The sequence below is a fragment of the Bubalus kerabau genome, chromosome 5 (genome assembly GCF_029407905.1).
Source record: "Bubalus kerabau isolate K-KA32 ecotype Philippines breed swamp buffalo chromosome 5, PCC_UOA_SB_1v2, whole genome shotgun sequence".
In the NCBI taxonomy this organism is placed as follows: Eukaryota; Metazoa; Chordata; class Mammalia; order Artiodactyla; family Bovidae; genus Bubalus; species Bubalus kerabau.
The window spans coordinates 36370604-36384311 of NC_073628.1; the positions used below are offsets into that span (position 1 = coordinate 36370604).

Consider the following 13708-nt stretch of genomic DNA (forward strand, 5'->3'; position numbering starts at 1 on the left):
AGATATTATTAATTTGTGTGGTGGTTGTAATAGAGTTTAATGAATTTTCTGGTTGAATAATCTTTGGGAAACTCTATTGCCAATTAAATAAATATCAGCTAAACAAGCACAAACAAGTGAAAAATAAGGAGGCTGGAGAGAAAACACTCTACAAGGCCTTCATCATCTGGGCCCACTTGATTCTCTCCAACGCACATCTGGAATAGGAGCCTCCCTCTGCTTAGGACACCTCTGCCCCACGCAGGCCATCCTAGGAGTCCTGACCTAGCTTGGTCCTCATCGTCCCATTCGCCAGTCCTTTGTGGCTGGTGCATTCCCTGCTTTGCCCCAGAGTTACTGACTTTCTCCTCCTTGTTTCCCTAGCATTCTGTTTGGCATTTATCATATTATCTCATTATGAGTTGTTCATTTGCCTCTCTCCTCTGCTTGCCTGTGGATTTTTTATGGGTAATGATTCTTCTTTCACTTGGGTGTCTTCAGTGTCTAGTATAAGACCTAGCACAGAGTAGGTCTTCAGATTTAAGGAACTCCATTCTCATATCCTGCCTGTCTTTTATCTCAACTATGAAGCCCTCTATGTCTAGCTTTCACAAAGCGACTTCATTTGTCAAACAAGATCCAGCTTGAGTGTAACCTCCAGAATCTCTTCCCTGATGCTATGCATTCTCCTGATTCTCTGTCAGTGAACTTACATAGTTCTTACTTTATATTCTAGGCCATCCAATCTCTATTTACCATCTCTTTGCTTGTACATAGAGGTGGCATCTTAAAGGAACTAGAGAAAAAATAAACATCTGTGTGTTTTAAAATTAAATATCCTTTTTCTTTCTCTTTGCATGCTCAGCCGTGTCCGAATCCTTGCGACTCCACGGACTATAGCCCACAAGGCTCCTCTATCCATGGGGTTTTCCAGACAGGAATACTGGAGTGGGTTGCCATTTCCTTCTCCAGGGGATCTTCCCAACCCAGAGATCAAACCTGTGTCTCCTGCTTTGCAGGTGGATTCTTTACCACTGATCCACCAAGGAAGTCCTGGATTTAATTGGATTTTTGAGCCTGTTGACTGGATGCTATTGGATTAGTTTGCCAGGGCTGTCAAAACACATCCTACAGACTTGGTGACTTCAACAACAAAAATGTGCTTCCTCAGAGCTCTGGAAACTACGAGTCCAAGCTCAAGTTGTCAGCAGGTCCGTGTCTCCTGAGGCCTGTCTCCTTGTTTGCAGATGGCCATCTCCTTGCTTTGCAGGCACGTGGCCCTTCTTCTGTGTGTGCACATCGCTGCTGTTTCTTTGCATGTCCTGGTGTCCCTTTTTATAAAGGCATCTGTCAGATTGGATTAGGGTCTACTCCAACGGCCTCATTTTAACCTAATTACCTCTCTCTCTGCCTTATCTCCAAACACAGTCACTTCCGAGGTGCTGGTGGTTAGAGCTTCAACATTAAATTTTTGGAAATGACAAATTCAGTGCATAACACTACTAATGTCCTGCTCAAAGCTTAGACCTAGAATTGCCAATTAGAAGGAAATGCCAGACTTTTAGAAACTCAGGACCTTACAGGTTCTCCAGCCAATGCCACAAGGGATAAAATGCAGATTGTCCAGGTAAAGCCTTATGTTTTGTCATGTCTCAGGGGTGAGAAGAGCTTGGGGAGACATAGGCCTGTGAAGAAGGGGAGACATTAGAAAAAGGCCCCTAGCCAACTCTGTGGCACAACACTAGACAGAATGAAACATCACCATTGACTGCTCAAGTAATGGGGTTGACCTGGGTCATTGTTTATCCCCTAAGAGATTTTTGAACTAGTTGGCAAGAAACTGTCTGTGAGAGACTTACATTCAGATGGAGAATAGCATTGCATCCAGAGAAAATTTCTATACTGAGAGGAAGTGATTATATAATTCTATGAACATTTATTTACTCAGTGTTCCTTGAGCACCTGCAAACTTAAGAAAAGATGTTTCAGACTTTGGAATATCTATTATTTGCAATTTCCTTCGCTCATTTAGGACTGGGGACACTGAGGGTCACCATGGGGAGGTACAATGAATTAAGACACTGTTCACCAGAGATAACTGCCTAGTAGATAAAGCCTGTTCATAAATTAGGTCAAATGACATAAGCCCTGGAAGTCCTCTGTGGAGTGAATAGTGCTGAATAAAGGCAGGTTGCTCTCATCAATCCCTGCATCACAGCACCTGGTGCTGCCAGTGAGGCAGAGTCACAGGGCAATGGGAGACAGGAGATGGCTTCATCTTGTTAGCATCTGGCACTGCTGGGCCAGAGGAGCCACAATAAATACACGCTAACAGGTGCCATTAGGGCCAGGGAAGCCTGTCTTCTCCACTCCTGGACTCGAAGGTGAAGACCACACTTCTTCCTTCTTGTTTCCCCTCTCTGTTTTTAGATGATGCTCGTGCCCATGCTGTGTTGGTAAGTGGTGACCAACTCTTTGTGACCCCATGGGCTGCAGCCTGCCAGGCTCCTCTGTCCATGGGATTTCTCAGGCAAGAGTACTAGGTTGGCATTTCCTTCTCCCGGGGATCTTCATGAACCAGGGATCAAACCCACATCTTCCGCATTGGCAGGCAGATTCTTTGGTTCCCTAAGTCACCAAGGAAGGCCCTCTTTTAGATGATACCCATTATCCAGTGCCAGCATGCTATGAGGTAAGATAAGAACTTGGTCCAATCCCAGCCCTACCACTTGCCAATTACCCTACAGGAGCATTGCTAGCCATGGTCCTGGGATTTAATTTCCTCAGTTGTGGATGGACCTCATGTTTTCTATTAAGTCCGTGTGTACGTTACATGCAACCACTGTATGTAAATATAATAATTGTATGCATAGCCCAGAGCACAGTTCTTCACACAAAGTAAATGATTCCTTCAGGTTTCCTCTCTTTGCAGAGAAATTCCTGGTGTGATTGTGTGTGTGTGTGTAGAAAGGGAACTTCTTAAAGTGATTGGAGAAGTGAGGAAGCCACTTTTAAGCCAAATTCTTAATGACACTTGTATTTAGAATGTCACACTTTTCACTTTTCAGGTGAAATTAGGAAACAAAATTCTTTTAGATGACAAAATATTTGCCATGCATAAATTTCCAAATAAATTCTCTAATTTTTACAAACTCTTCGCACTATAAACACTAATTTGAATCAAAAGTAAATTAATCACTTCAGCTAATAAAACCAATATACTTCCAGTAAAATGACAGTTAAGATTTTATGAAATCTCTAAAAGTGTTAGACACTGGATTAATGAGAGCAAACCTTTCTTAATTCATAGCCAAATTCCCTGGCGCCCACTTATATTCTCCCTCACATAAGCTCAGTTCAGTTCAGTCACTCAGTCGTGTCTGGCTCTTTGCAACCCCATGAATCACAGCACGCCAGGCCTCCCTATCCATCACCAACTCCCAGAGTTCACTCAAACTCTTGTCCATCAAGTCAGTGATGGCATCCAGCCATCTCATCCTCTGTCGTCCCCTTCTCCTCCTGCCCCCAATCCCTCCCAGCATCAGAGTCTTTTCCAATGAGTCAACTCTTCGCATAAGGTGGCCAAAGTACTGGAGTTTCAGCTTTAGCCTCAGTCCTTCCTATGAACACCCAGGGCTGATCTCCTCTAGAATGGACTGGTTGGATCTCCTTGCAGTCCAAGGGACTCGCAAGAGTCTTCTCCAACACCACAGTTCAAAAGCATCAATTCTTCGGCGCTCAGCTTTCTTCACAGTTCAACTCTCACATCCATACATGACCATTGGAAAAACCATAGCCTTGACTAGATGGACCTTTGTTGGCAAAGTAATGTCTCTGCTTTTGAATATGCTATCTAGGTTGGTCATAACTTTCCTTCCAAGGAGTAAGCGTCTTTTAATTTCATGGCTGCAGTCACCATCTGCAGTGATTTCGGAGCCCCAAAAAATAAAGTCTGACACTGTTTCCACTGTTTCTCCATCTATTTCCCATGAAGTGATGGAACCAGATGCCATGATCTTCATTTTCTGAATGTTGAGCTTTAAGCCAACTTTTTCACTCTCCTCTTTCACTTTCATCAAGAGGCTTTTTAGTTCCTCTTTACTTTCTGCCATAAGGATGGTGTCATCTGCATATCTGAGGTTATTGATATTTCTCCCAGCTGTTTTGATTCCAGCTTGTGCTTCTTCCAGCCCAGCGTTTCTCATGATGTACTCTGCATATAAGTTAAATGAGAAGGGTGACAATATACAGCCTTGATGTACTCCTTTCCCTATTTGGAATCAGTCTGTTGTTCCATGTCCAGTTCTAACTGTTGCTTCCTGACCTGCATATAGGTTTCTCAAGAGGCAGGTCAGGTCGTCTGATATTCCCATCTCTTTCAGAATTTTCCACAGTTTACTGTGATCCACACAGTCAAAGGCTTTGGCATAGTCAACAAAGCAGAAATAGATGTTTTTCTGGAACTCTCTTGCTTTTTTCATGATCCAGTGGCAATTTGATCTCTGGTTCCTCTTCCTTTTCTAAAACCAGCTTGAACATCTGGAAGTTCGCGGTTCACGTACTGCTGAAGCCTGGCTTAGAGAATTTTGAGCATTACTTTACTAGTGTGTGAGATGAGTGCAATACATGAAGAAATCTCTAGAGACCACAAATAGAGAGGGAACAAGTGATAGTGACAAATAAACGCTGAGTGCTTGGCATGGGGGGCATTTGCCAAGACCCAACTCTAGAGTCTTGAGTTTTGTTTCAGAACCACAGAGGATAAAGAATTAGAACTAAGGACTCCTACATATAACTTAGAACTTCAAAGACTATATGTTGAAGGGTGTTTTAGGGGACAAAAAAATAGCCTGCCAGCAAAGGAAAGTTATAAGGAGAGTCATTTGTTTATTGGGAAAAATGTCTCAATGACAGTTTGTAACCACAGGCCATACCTCAAGCAGGTATGGGAGTCTGAAACTACACTGTAAGGTTTGTGAAATCTCAAGTATAAAGTGTATTAAAAGTAATCATGTGTTCATGGTGCCTTAGGGCTCCCAGTGATAGTGTAAACGCAAATTCCCCTTGGAGAAACTAAGCTGCCAAAATTGAGAAAAATTTAAACAGCAGAATTAGATACCAGAGACTTCAAGTTTGGAGGGCTCTTATATAAAACATAAGAAGGTTTAAAATGTTTGAAGAAATAAAATATGGAACCAAAACATGATACTGGAATATGACTATCAAAAAAGATTCAAAGTGTTTGAAAAGATGTATATGTACTCCCAGAAGTGAAAGAATAAACATTTGACCCTGCTCTTCCTACCAAACAAAGAAGAATCCCTTCTATATTTGGGTTAAAGAGCAGATGAGAAATAGGTAAAGAGAGAATTAGCATATTATAAGAAATATCTGAAGAAATTATACAGAACGCAGCACAAATGAAAACAAAGAGATGACAAAGTTAAGAGACATGAACAATAAAATGACAAGGACTAACATTTAGTAGGAGAGAATAAGGATAATTATTCTCAGGATAATAATTCTCAGCAGAGAATAAGGATACTTTCAAAAGGGCAGTATAACATTATTTTGCAGGAGAGAATGTTCTAGAACTGATTAAAAATACATTCTCAAATCAGAAAACAAAAATATCCCAAGACAATAAGAATATATACCCCGATGCATCATTGAGAAAAGGTAGAGCATTAATTACCAAGAGATTATTAAAAGTAGAGAGGGAGAAAATAAAAGGGCACAGCAATAACAATTAGACTAACATCAGGCTTAACAGCAACAATGGAAGCCAGAAGACCGAAGGCTATCTCACAATTGAGGAAAAACAGTCAGCATCCTAGAATTCTATAATCAGCAAACCTAGTTTGAAAAAGAGTTAAATAATGACATTTTATAAAATAATAATAGAGAGTGCCCACCAATATAGGTCACTGTCTATTATTACTAGAGAAACTTAAAATGTATTCTAAGTAGATCATCAATTCTAGAGAAAATATTTGAGGTGCAAAACATACTGATCAGTGAGCCAATTATTATACATGTGTGCATAATAAATAAATATTAATTGTGTAAATAATAAAACATGTAACTTTACTGGTTAAAAAATAGATAAAACAAGAATATAAAACAAAGACCATATGGGAGGCAGGAAGTCTTTCTGACCATCCAAATGTGTATGTCTAGGTTAAAAGCAATATCAAGTTTGTTTCAGAGGAAAGTAAAGAAATTGCTTATATGAAATTGTAAAGAAAGCAATTTAAAGGATAGAAATATGGTGGAAAACTGTTAGAACAGTAGAAGGAAAAATAAAATAATACATTTCAGGAGAAAACAATGAAGTATTTAAAAACAAAAATTAAATAATATAAATAAAAATGTATCAGTAACCACAATTAATGGTAATACTTAAGCTTATTAGTTAGCTTAAATTGTCAACATGAATTCACAGAGATGACACCCAGCCACATGACAGTATTTATCCAAGACACATCTAAAATGTTAAGTAAGAGGAGTGACATCAGCATCATGGCAACATAAGACATCCCTCCTTTTGTTCCCCGCTAAACAACTAATTAGGCATCAGTCTACGAATAAAAGTATCTCTGTGGGAGTTATAGGAATGAGCACGATATGCCAAAAGAACCCAGGTGGAAGCTTACCCATCAGTGCATTGGGTAATAGGCAAAGACACCAAACTCAATACAAGCTACAGAAAAAACAGGAGCCTATAAACAAGCCACAGCGTCTCTCAGTTCTGGCTGGGGGAAACCAAGAAGCATGCTGACCTGGGCACACACTCATATCTAAGAGGGATTTTGTAGAAGCCCAACCTTCCCAAGGAAGGAGTTCAGTTCTCTGTTCAAGTAAAAAACCACAAGTCTGGGCACTGAATATGGTAAAGGAGGTTTGCTGGCACCATTTCCCCCTCAAGGAAGCACTGGACAGGGCTGAACTAGCCCGCAGCAACCGCTCCCATGTGAGAAAAAGAAAATAGTGAGTGAGTCCCTGATTACCCTTTTGTTTGAGATGCTGCTGTATAAGCCTATTCTTCTCCCACAGCAACCAGAGTACTGAGGTGAGACCTCCACGACTGGTCAGAGGGAGGATGTTGAGAAACAGGCAGAAACAAATATCAAACGGCACTTGAGGAGTGGGGCTCCTACTGTCTCACAACTCCAGCAGAAAGCCTGCCCATGAACCATCATTGGAAGATACCTCTAGGAGGTTCATATACACCCCAGAGCTCTGAGTGCAAACCTGTTCTTCCCTGACACTCTGAGCAGCCCCGCTCTAGTGCAGCCCTGAGAGTAGCTGTGGTTAACAGGGAGTCCCCTCAGAAAACAGGCCAGGGGCTGTGGGCAAGGGAGAAACCACAAACATGAGCTGTAGCACCACCTCTGGCAAAAGAAAGAAAGGCTTTTATTAGCCAGTCTGGTAAGATTTAAGAACTGGAGGAAGCATTGTTCCACAGGAGGGATTGAGAAAAGTGGAATGAGTGAACCTATACAAAGTCAGAGAAAACCCAGAAAATAATAGTGCCAACAAACAGAATACTCTGTATAAAAGCAAAGGTTTAAGGAGGTGTCTGCTACTTCAAATGTGAAACAACAAGGAAACATATCACCAAAAACATAATAATAATTCTCCAATAATCAAGCTCAGTGGTATAACATTTTCTAATTTAGCAGATAATGAATTCATAATCACTGTTTTGAAGAAATTAAAGAGCTAGGGAGAACAGAGAAACACAACTCAACAAAATCAGGGAAATGATTCATGAACAAAATTAAAATTAAGAGATAAAAAATACAAAATCACATTCTGGACCCGAAGAAATCAGGGAATAAAAGAAAAGATGCAATAGAGAGCATCTATAGCAGAAGTGATCAAACAGAAGACAGACTCAGTTAGCTAGAGATAGAAACTTTGAAATAACCCAGTCAGAGGAGAACAAAGGAAAAAGAACCAAAAGAGTGAAAAAAAACCCTAATGATTTATGAAACATGCACCATATGATATCACTTATACGTGGAATCTAAGAAAGCCAAACTTGTAGAAAGTGAGAAGCGTTGGGAGAACTGAAGAGATGTGTTTAAGAGGACAAGCTTGCAACTAAAGAAAAATCTGGAGATTGAATGCAAAACTTAGTGGTTACAGTCAACAGTATTGTATTATAAACTTCAAAGTTACGGAGCAACAGGACCTCAATTTTTTTCACCACAGGAGTGAAATGATAATTAAGTGACGTGGTAAAAATGTTGGATAATGCCACAGGTGTGATGATATTGCAGTATATAAATGTAAAAAGTTGACAGGTTGTAACCTTCAATTTACACAGTGCTGTATGCCAATTATATCTCAAAAATAAATAAGTAAATGCATAAATAACATTGTTCTCAATGGAAAAAAGATAGCAAATTATTGATTGAACTTTTATCTAAGTAAACGGTGGAAACAGATTTATCAGGTAAACACTAAACAAAAGAAGGATGGTAGCATAACATTAATTACAGACATGACAAAATAGACTTTAACCAAGATGAATTAAGGATGAAGATCCTGACAAAACTAAAAAAAATAAATCAATAGGAAGACAGTGATTTGAAATGGCCAATGCTGTGGCCTTATGTTATATAACCCATACATAAATCTAATATTAATTGAAATGCATCAGCAAATTGATAGATCAACAAACAAGGTGTCAGATTTTACAAAATGTCTCTCATTAATTGGGCTTCCCAGGTAGCGCTAGTGGCAAAGAACCTGTCTCCAAATGAATTTGGCCTCTGGGTCAGGAAGATCCCCTGGAGAAGGAAATGACAACCCACTCCTGTATTCTTGCCTGGAGAATCCAATAGAAAGAGGAGCCTGGCAGGCTATAGTCCATAGGGTCACAGAGAGTCAGACATGACTGAAGTGACTTAGCATGCACACATACTCTCATTAACTGATACATAATTCATACAAACCTCAGTAAGATTATAGAAGATTTATGATTATAATCCAAAGAATGACAAAAAATACTTTTCTCATAGATAATTTTTTTTAAATGAGCATTTATTAGGACATAATGCAATCCTAATTATTTTCAAGAAGAGATTATCATATGACCCATGTGTTCTGAAAATATTAAAATTAAATCATAAATTATGCTTTAAAATATTACTTAAACCATTTGAAGATAATAAATTGAATCAAAATGAAATTGGATAAAATTTGAAATTTCTGTAATTAATATTGAAAATCATATGCATCAAAACTTCTAAGACACAGTGGAAGTATCTTTAAAAAAAAAATCACAACTTTGGGTTTTTAAATTAGAAGAAAAGCTGAAAAGTCATGAGTTAAACACAACATTTAAATTTTTTAAACAAAAAAGCAAAATATAAATAATAATAAAGACCGAAATTAAACAGAAAGAAAGAAAGGGTCAAGAGTCAAAATGTTACTAGAATAATAAAATATAATTTTTTTTATTATGAGTATAAATGTGTTTAATTGGTGATTAAAATTTTGGTGAGAGGTAGATAGGTCATTAGATCAGGGAGAACTTTTATTCATACTTTTTTCTTACAAGAAAGACCTCACAGATGATAGGGTTTTTGTTTGCTTTTAAAATGAGAAAAAAAGGGACACAATTTAAAGGCTACATTTCCATATTCTATATTATTTACTCTATTGAATCATGATTTTTTCTTTGCCTTTTTAAAAAATATATATGGAATTTAGAAAGATGGTAACAATAAACCTGTATACGAGACAGCACAAGAGGCACTGATGTATAGAACAGTCTTTTGGACTCTGTGGGAGAGGGAGAGGGTGGGATGATTTGGGAGAATGGCATTGAAACATGTAAAATATCATACATGAAACGAGTTACCAGTCCAGGTTCGATGCATGGCACTGGATGCTTGGGGCTAGTGCACTGGGACGACCCAGAGGGATGGTATGGGGAGGGAGGAGGGAGGAGGGTTCAGGTGGGGAACACATATATACCTGTGGTGGATTCATGTTGATATATGGCAAAACCAATACAATATTGTAAAGTTAAAAAATTTTTTAAAAAAAGGCAAAGAAAAATTTTATGAAGATTTATCATGCAAAAAGAAGGAAGACACAGATAATATGCAGAATTTAAAAATGGAATATAAAGATAGAGCAGAGATAAATAAGACAGAATATTATAAAAAATTTTAAGATTAAGGAAATGGAAATTTTTGTCTGGATACATTAAGGAAACCTCAACAGGCCTTTTATCATTAAATACATATGATCAATAGTTTAGTATCTACTCACAAATAAAACATCAAGCCCACACAATTTTTACAGGTGAGTTTACTAAACTCAAATGTTTGCAAATGATTCAAACATTATACAAACTATTTCATAGCATAGTAAGAGGGAACATTCCTCAATTTATTTAATATGGCTGGTATCTCCATAAATAATTCAATAAGAAAAAGAAAATTAGAGATCATACTCCTGTAACAAATGCAAGCAAAACAAAATCAAAATTCTTAAATACATTATTAACAAAATGAGTACAGCAATGCTAATAAACAGATGAGACATCATGAGAAAGCTGTGGTTATCCCAGTAAAGAGAGGATTTTTTCATATGAGAAGATATATTAATATTACCCATTTCTTTGAATCAGAAGAAAACTCAATGCATCAGCTATGATTTAATTTAGGAAATGAGGAATAATATAAAACATTCTTAACCTGATAACAAATACCAGTGTAAAATATACAAACATCATACTTAACAGTCAAACACTGGGCATATTCTCTTTAAAATCACAGAGAAGACTGTCAGAATCTGCAGACAAACCATTAGAATAAGAAGGTAAGGATTCTAAATCTATGCTCAATATGGAAAAAAGTGACTGCATTCCTGAAGTTAGGATCAACAGGGTAGAGCAGGAAGATTCTGAGCTCACCTCTTCCCACAGACACACCAAAACTACAATAGCATTCGGAACAACTCTCTCTGACCTGAAGACTAGAACAGCTTTTCTACAACTAAGGAGATAAAGGAGGAAAAAAAATCACACTGAGATTGGTAGGAAGGTAAGAGAAGCAGTCCTAGATAGGACCCACATCCCTGACAGGTGATGCAAAAGAGAAAGGAGATAACACTAACTCGGCAGTAGCCCTAAGGGGGAAGCTTCAAGCCCCACACTGGGCACCCTAGTCCTTGGGACGAGCACTGGCAAGATGCGCCCTCATAACTGGTTTTGAAAACCAGCAGGGCTGACAACTGGTAGAGTTGGAGGGCTGTAGAAAACTGAGACTCTGCTCTTACATTAAGTATGCACAGACTTGTTCTGAGTCCCCACACAGAGAGTAGATTGGAAAGCACTTGGCCCTGTAGATGGCTTGTCAAGAATGCCCTCACCTGCTCCCCTCAGCCTGCACTCAGTTCTGATTTCAAACCCCCTGTAAAGGTGGTGGCCCCTGGCATGCCTCTGGAGAAGCCCTGGCCTACGCCAAGCTCTGTTTCTACTGCCTCCAGCTCCAGCCCCTCTTCCAAGGGCACACCTCTCAGTATGCTTTAGGAGAAGCCCCAGCCTATGCTGGGCTCCAACTCCAGCCTACCCTAAGCATGCCTCTGAAAAAGCCCCAGCTTATGCTTGCTTTAGCTCCAACCTTCCCACCAAAGTCACTGAGCACACACCGTCTGCATAGGGATGTTCCTATACAAGTACATGCCTTCTAGGTTGGGACAGATTAACTATTTCACAAAATTGATAGAGATAGAAAGTCAAACAAAATGAGAAAAGAGAGAATCAGGGGGGAAAAAAAACACACAAATAAGGCAGAGATAGTCATTATACCTGATCAAGAGCTGAAACCAAAGGTCATAAAAATGCTCAATGAACTCAAAAGAATAAAGGAACACAGTGAGAGCTTCAACAAAGGATTAGGAAATATAAAAGAACCTATCATTGTTGAAGAATACAATAACTGAAATGGAAAATGCACTAGAAGAAATCAACAGCAGGTTAGGTGATAACACAGAAGTCACCTGGAAGACAATCATCAATAAGAACAACAGAAAGAAAAAAAGAATTTATAAAAATGAGGAGAGTTTAAGGGCTCTTGGGAAAAAAATCAAGTGTACTAACATTTTCATTATCATGTGTGCCCAAAAAGAAAGAGAGAAAGGGACAGGAATGGTGGAAATTTCTCTAACTTGCAAAGGAAACATACATCCAAGTCCAGGAAGTACAGAGTCCCAAACAAGATGAAGTGAAAGAGACCCACACCAAGACACATTACAATTCAAGTATCAAAAGTTAAAGACAAAGAGAGATCTTAAAACTGGCAAGAGAAAAACAACTAGCTATGTACAAAGGAACCCACATAAGACTATCAGCTGACTTTTCAGTAGAAATTTTCCAGGCCCAAAGAGATGGCATGTACCTTAAATGGATTGAAAGGAAAAAAACCTATTCCAAGAATACTCTAGCCAGCAAGGTTATCATTCAGAATTGAAGGAGAGATAAAGAACTTTCTAGACAAGCAAACACAAAAAGAGTTCTTCACAATTAAACTGGTCTTACAAGAGATGTTATGGGGCTTCCCTGGTGGCTCAGATGGTAAAGCGTCTGCCTGCCATGGGGGAGACCTGGGTTCGATCCCTGAGTTGGGAAGATCCCCTGGAGAAGGAAATGGCAACCCACTCCAGTACTCTTGCCTGGAGAATCCCATGGAGGGAGGACCCTGATAGGCTACAGTCCATGGGGTCGCAAAGAGTCACACACCGACTGAGAGACTTCACTTTCACTTTCACTTACACGAAATGTTAAAGGGACTTCCTTAGATGAAAAAGAAAAGGTCATAAATAGAAACAAGAAAATTATAAAAGAAAAATCCCACTGGTAAAGGTGAACTCCACCTGTAAAGTTACTATAAAGTTGAAAAGACAAAATTAAAAAGGTAAAAGTAAAATCATTTGTACCTAAAGTAATTAGTTAAGTGATATAAAAAAGTAAAAAAGATAAAATATGATGTGAAAAAACATTTAATATGATGGAGGATAGTTAATATGTAGTGTGCTGTGCTGCTGCTAAGTCGCTTCAGTCGTGTCCAACTCTGTGCAACCCCATAGACAGCAGCTCACCAGGCTCCCCCGTCCCTGGGATTCTCAAGGCAGGAACACAGGAGTGGGTTGCCATTTCCTTCTCCAATGCATGAAGGTGAAAAGTGAAAGTGAAATCGCTCAGTCGTGTCCGACTCTTCGTGACCCCATGGACTGCAGCCTACCAGGCTCCTCTGTCCATGGGATTTTCCAGGCAAGAGTACTGGAGTGGGGTGCCATTGCCTTCTCCAAATACGTAGTGTACATACACTCAAATGATAGCTTAAACTATATGCATGTCTCAGTTTATTTATATATATATATATATTCATGTACAGTATTTATATGTACCTGTGAAAGAATAAAAACCTCAGTGTAAAAAAAAAAAAATAAAATTTATACCTTTAAGAGAAAATGTAAGAGAGTATCATTTTTACCTCAAACTTTGAAATATTTACTAAACCAGGCACATGACCTGTGTAAACCAGAGAACAAGATTTGGTAAAATTTAACTACAATTAATACAAAAAAAAGTATTGAAAGCCATAAGCCAATTATCTAGAATGCAAAAAGGTATAAAAAAATCAAATAGTCAAAAAAATCAAATATCAAAATCAATTTAATGAGTGAAACAATTCAAAAAACT

General features: G+C 38.7%; 1 long non-coding RNA gene across 1 annotated transcript in view; it reads right to left on the reverse strand.

Annotated features, from left to right (window-relative positions):
- The window catches only part of LOC129652635 (uncharacterized), an 83938-nt gene that overhangs the window by 21362 nt on the left and 48868 nt on the right, over nt 1-13708 (reverse strand). The gene's annotated exons all lie outside the window — the stretch shown is intronic.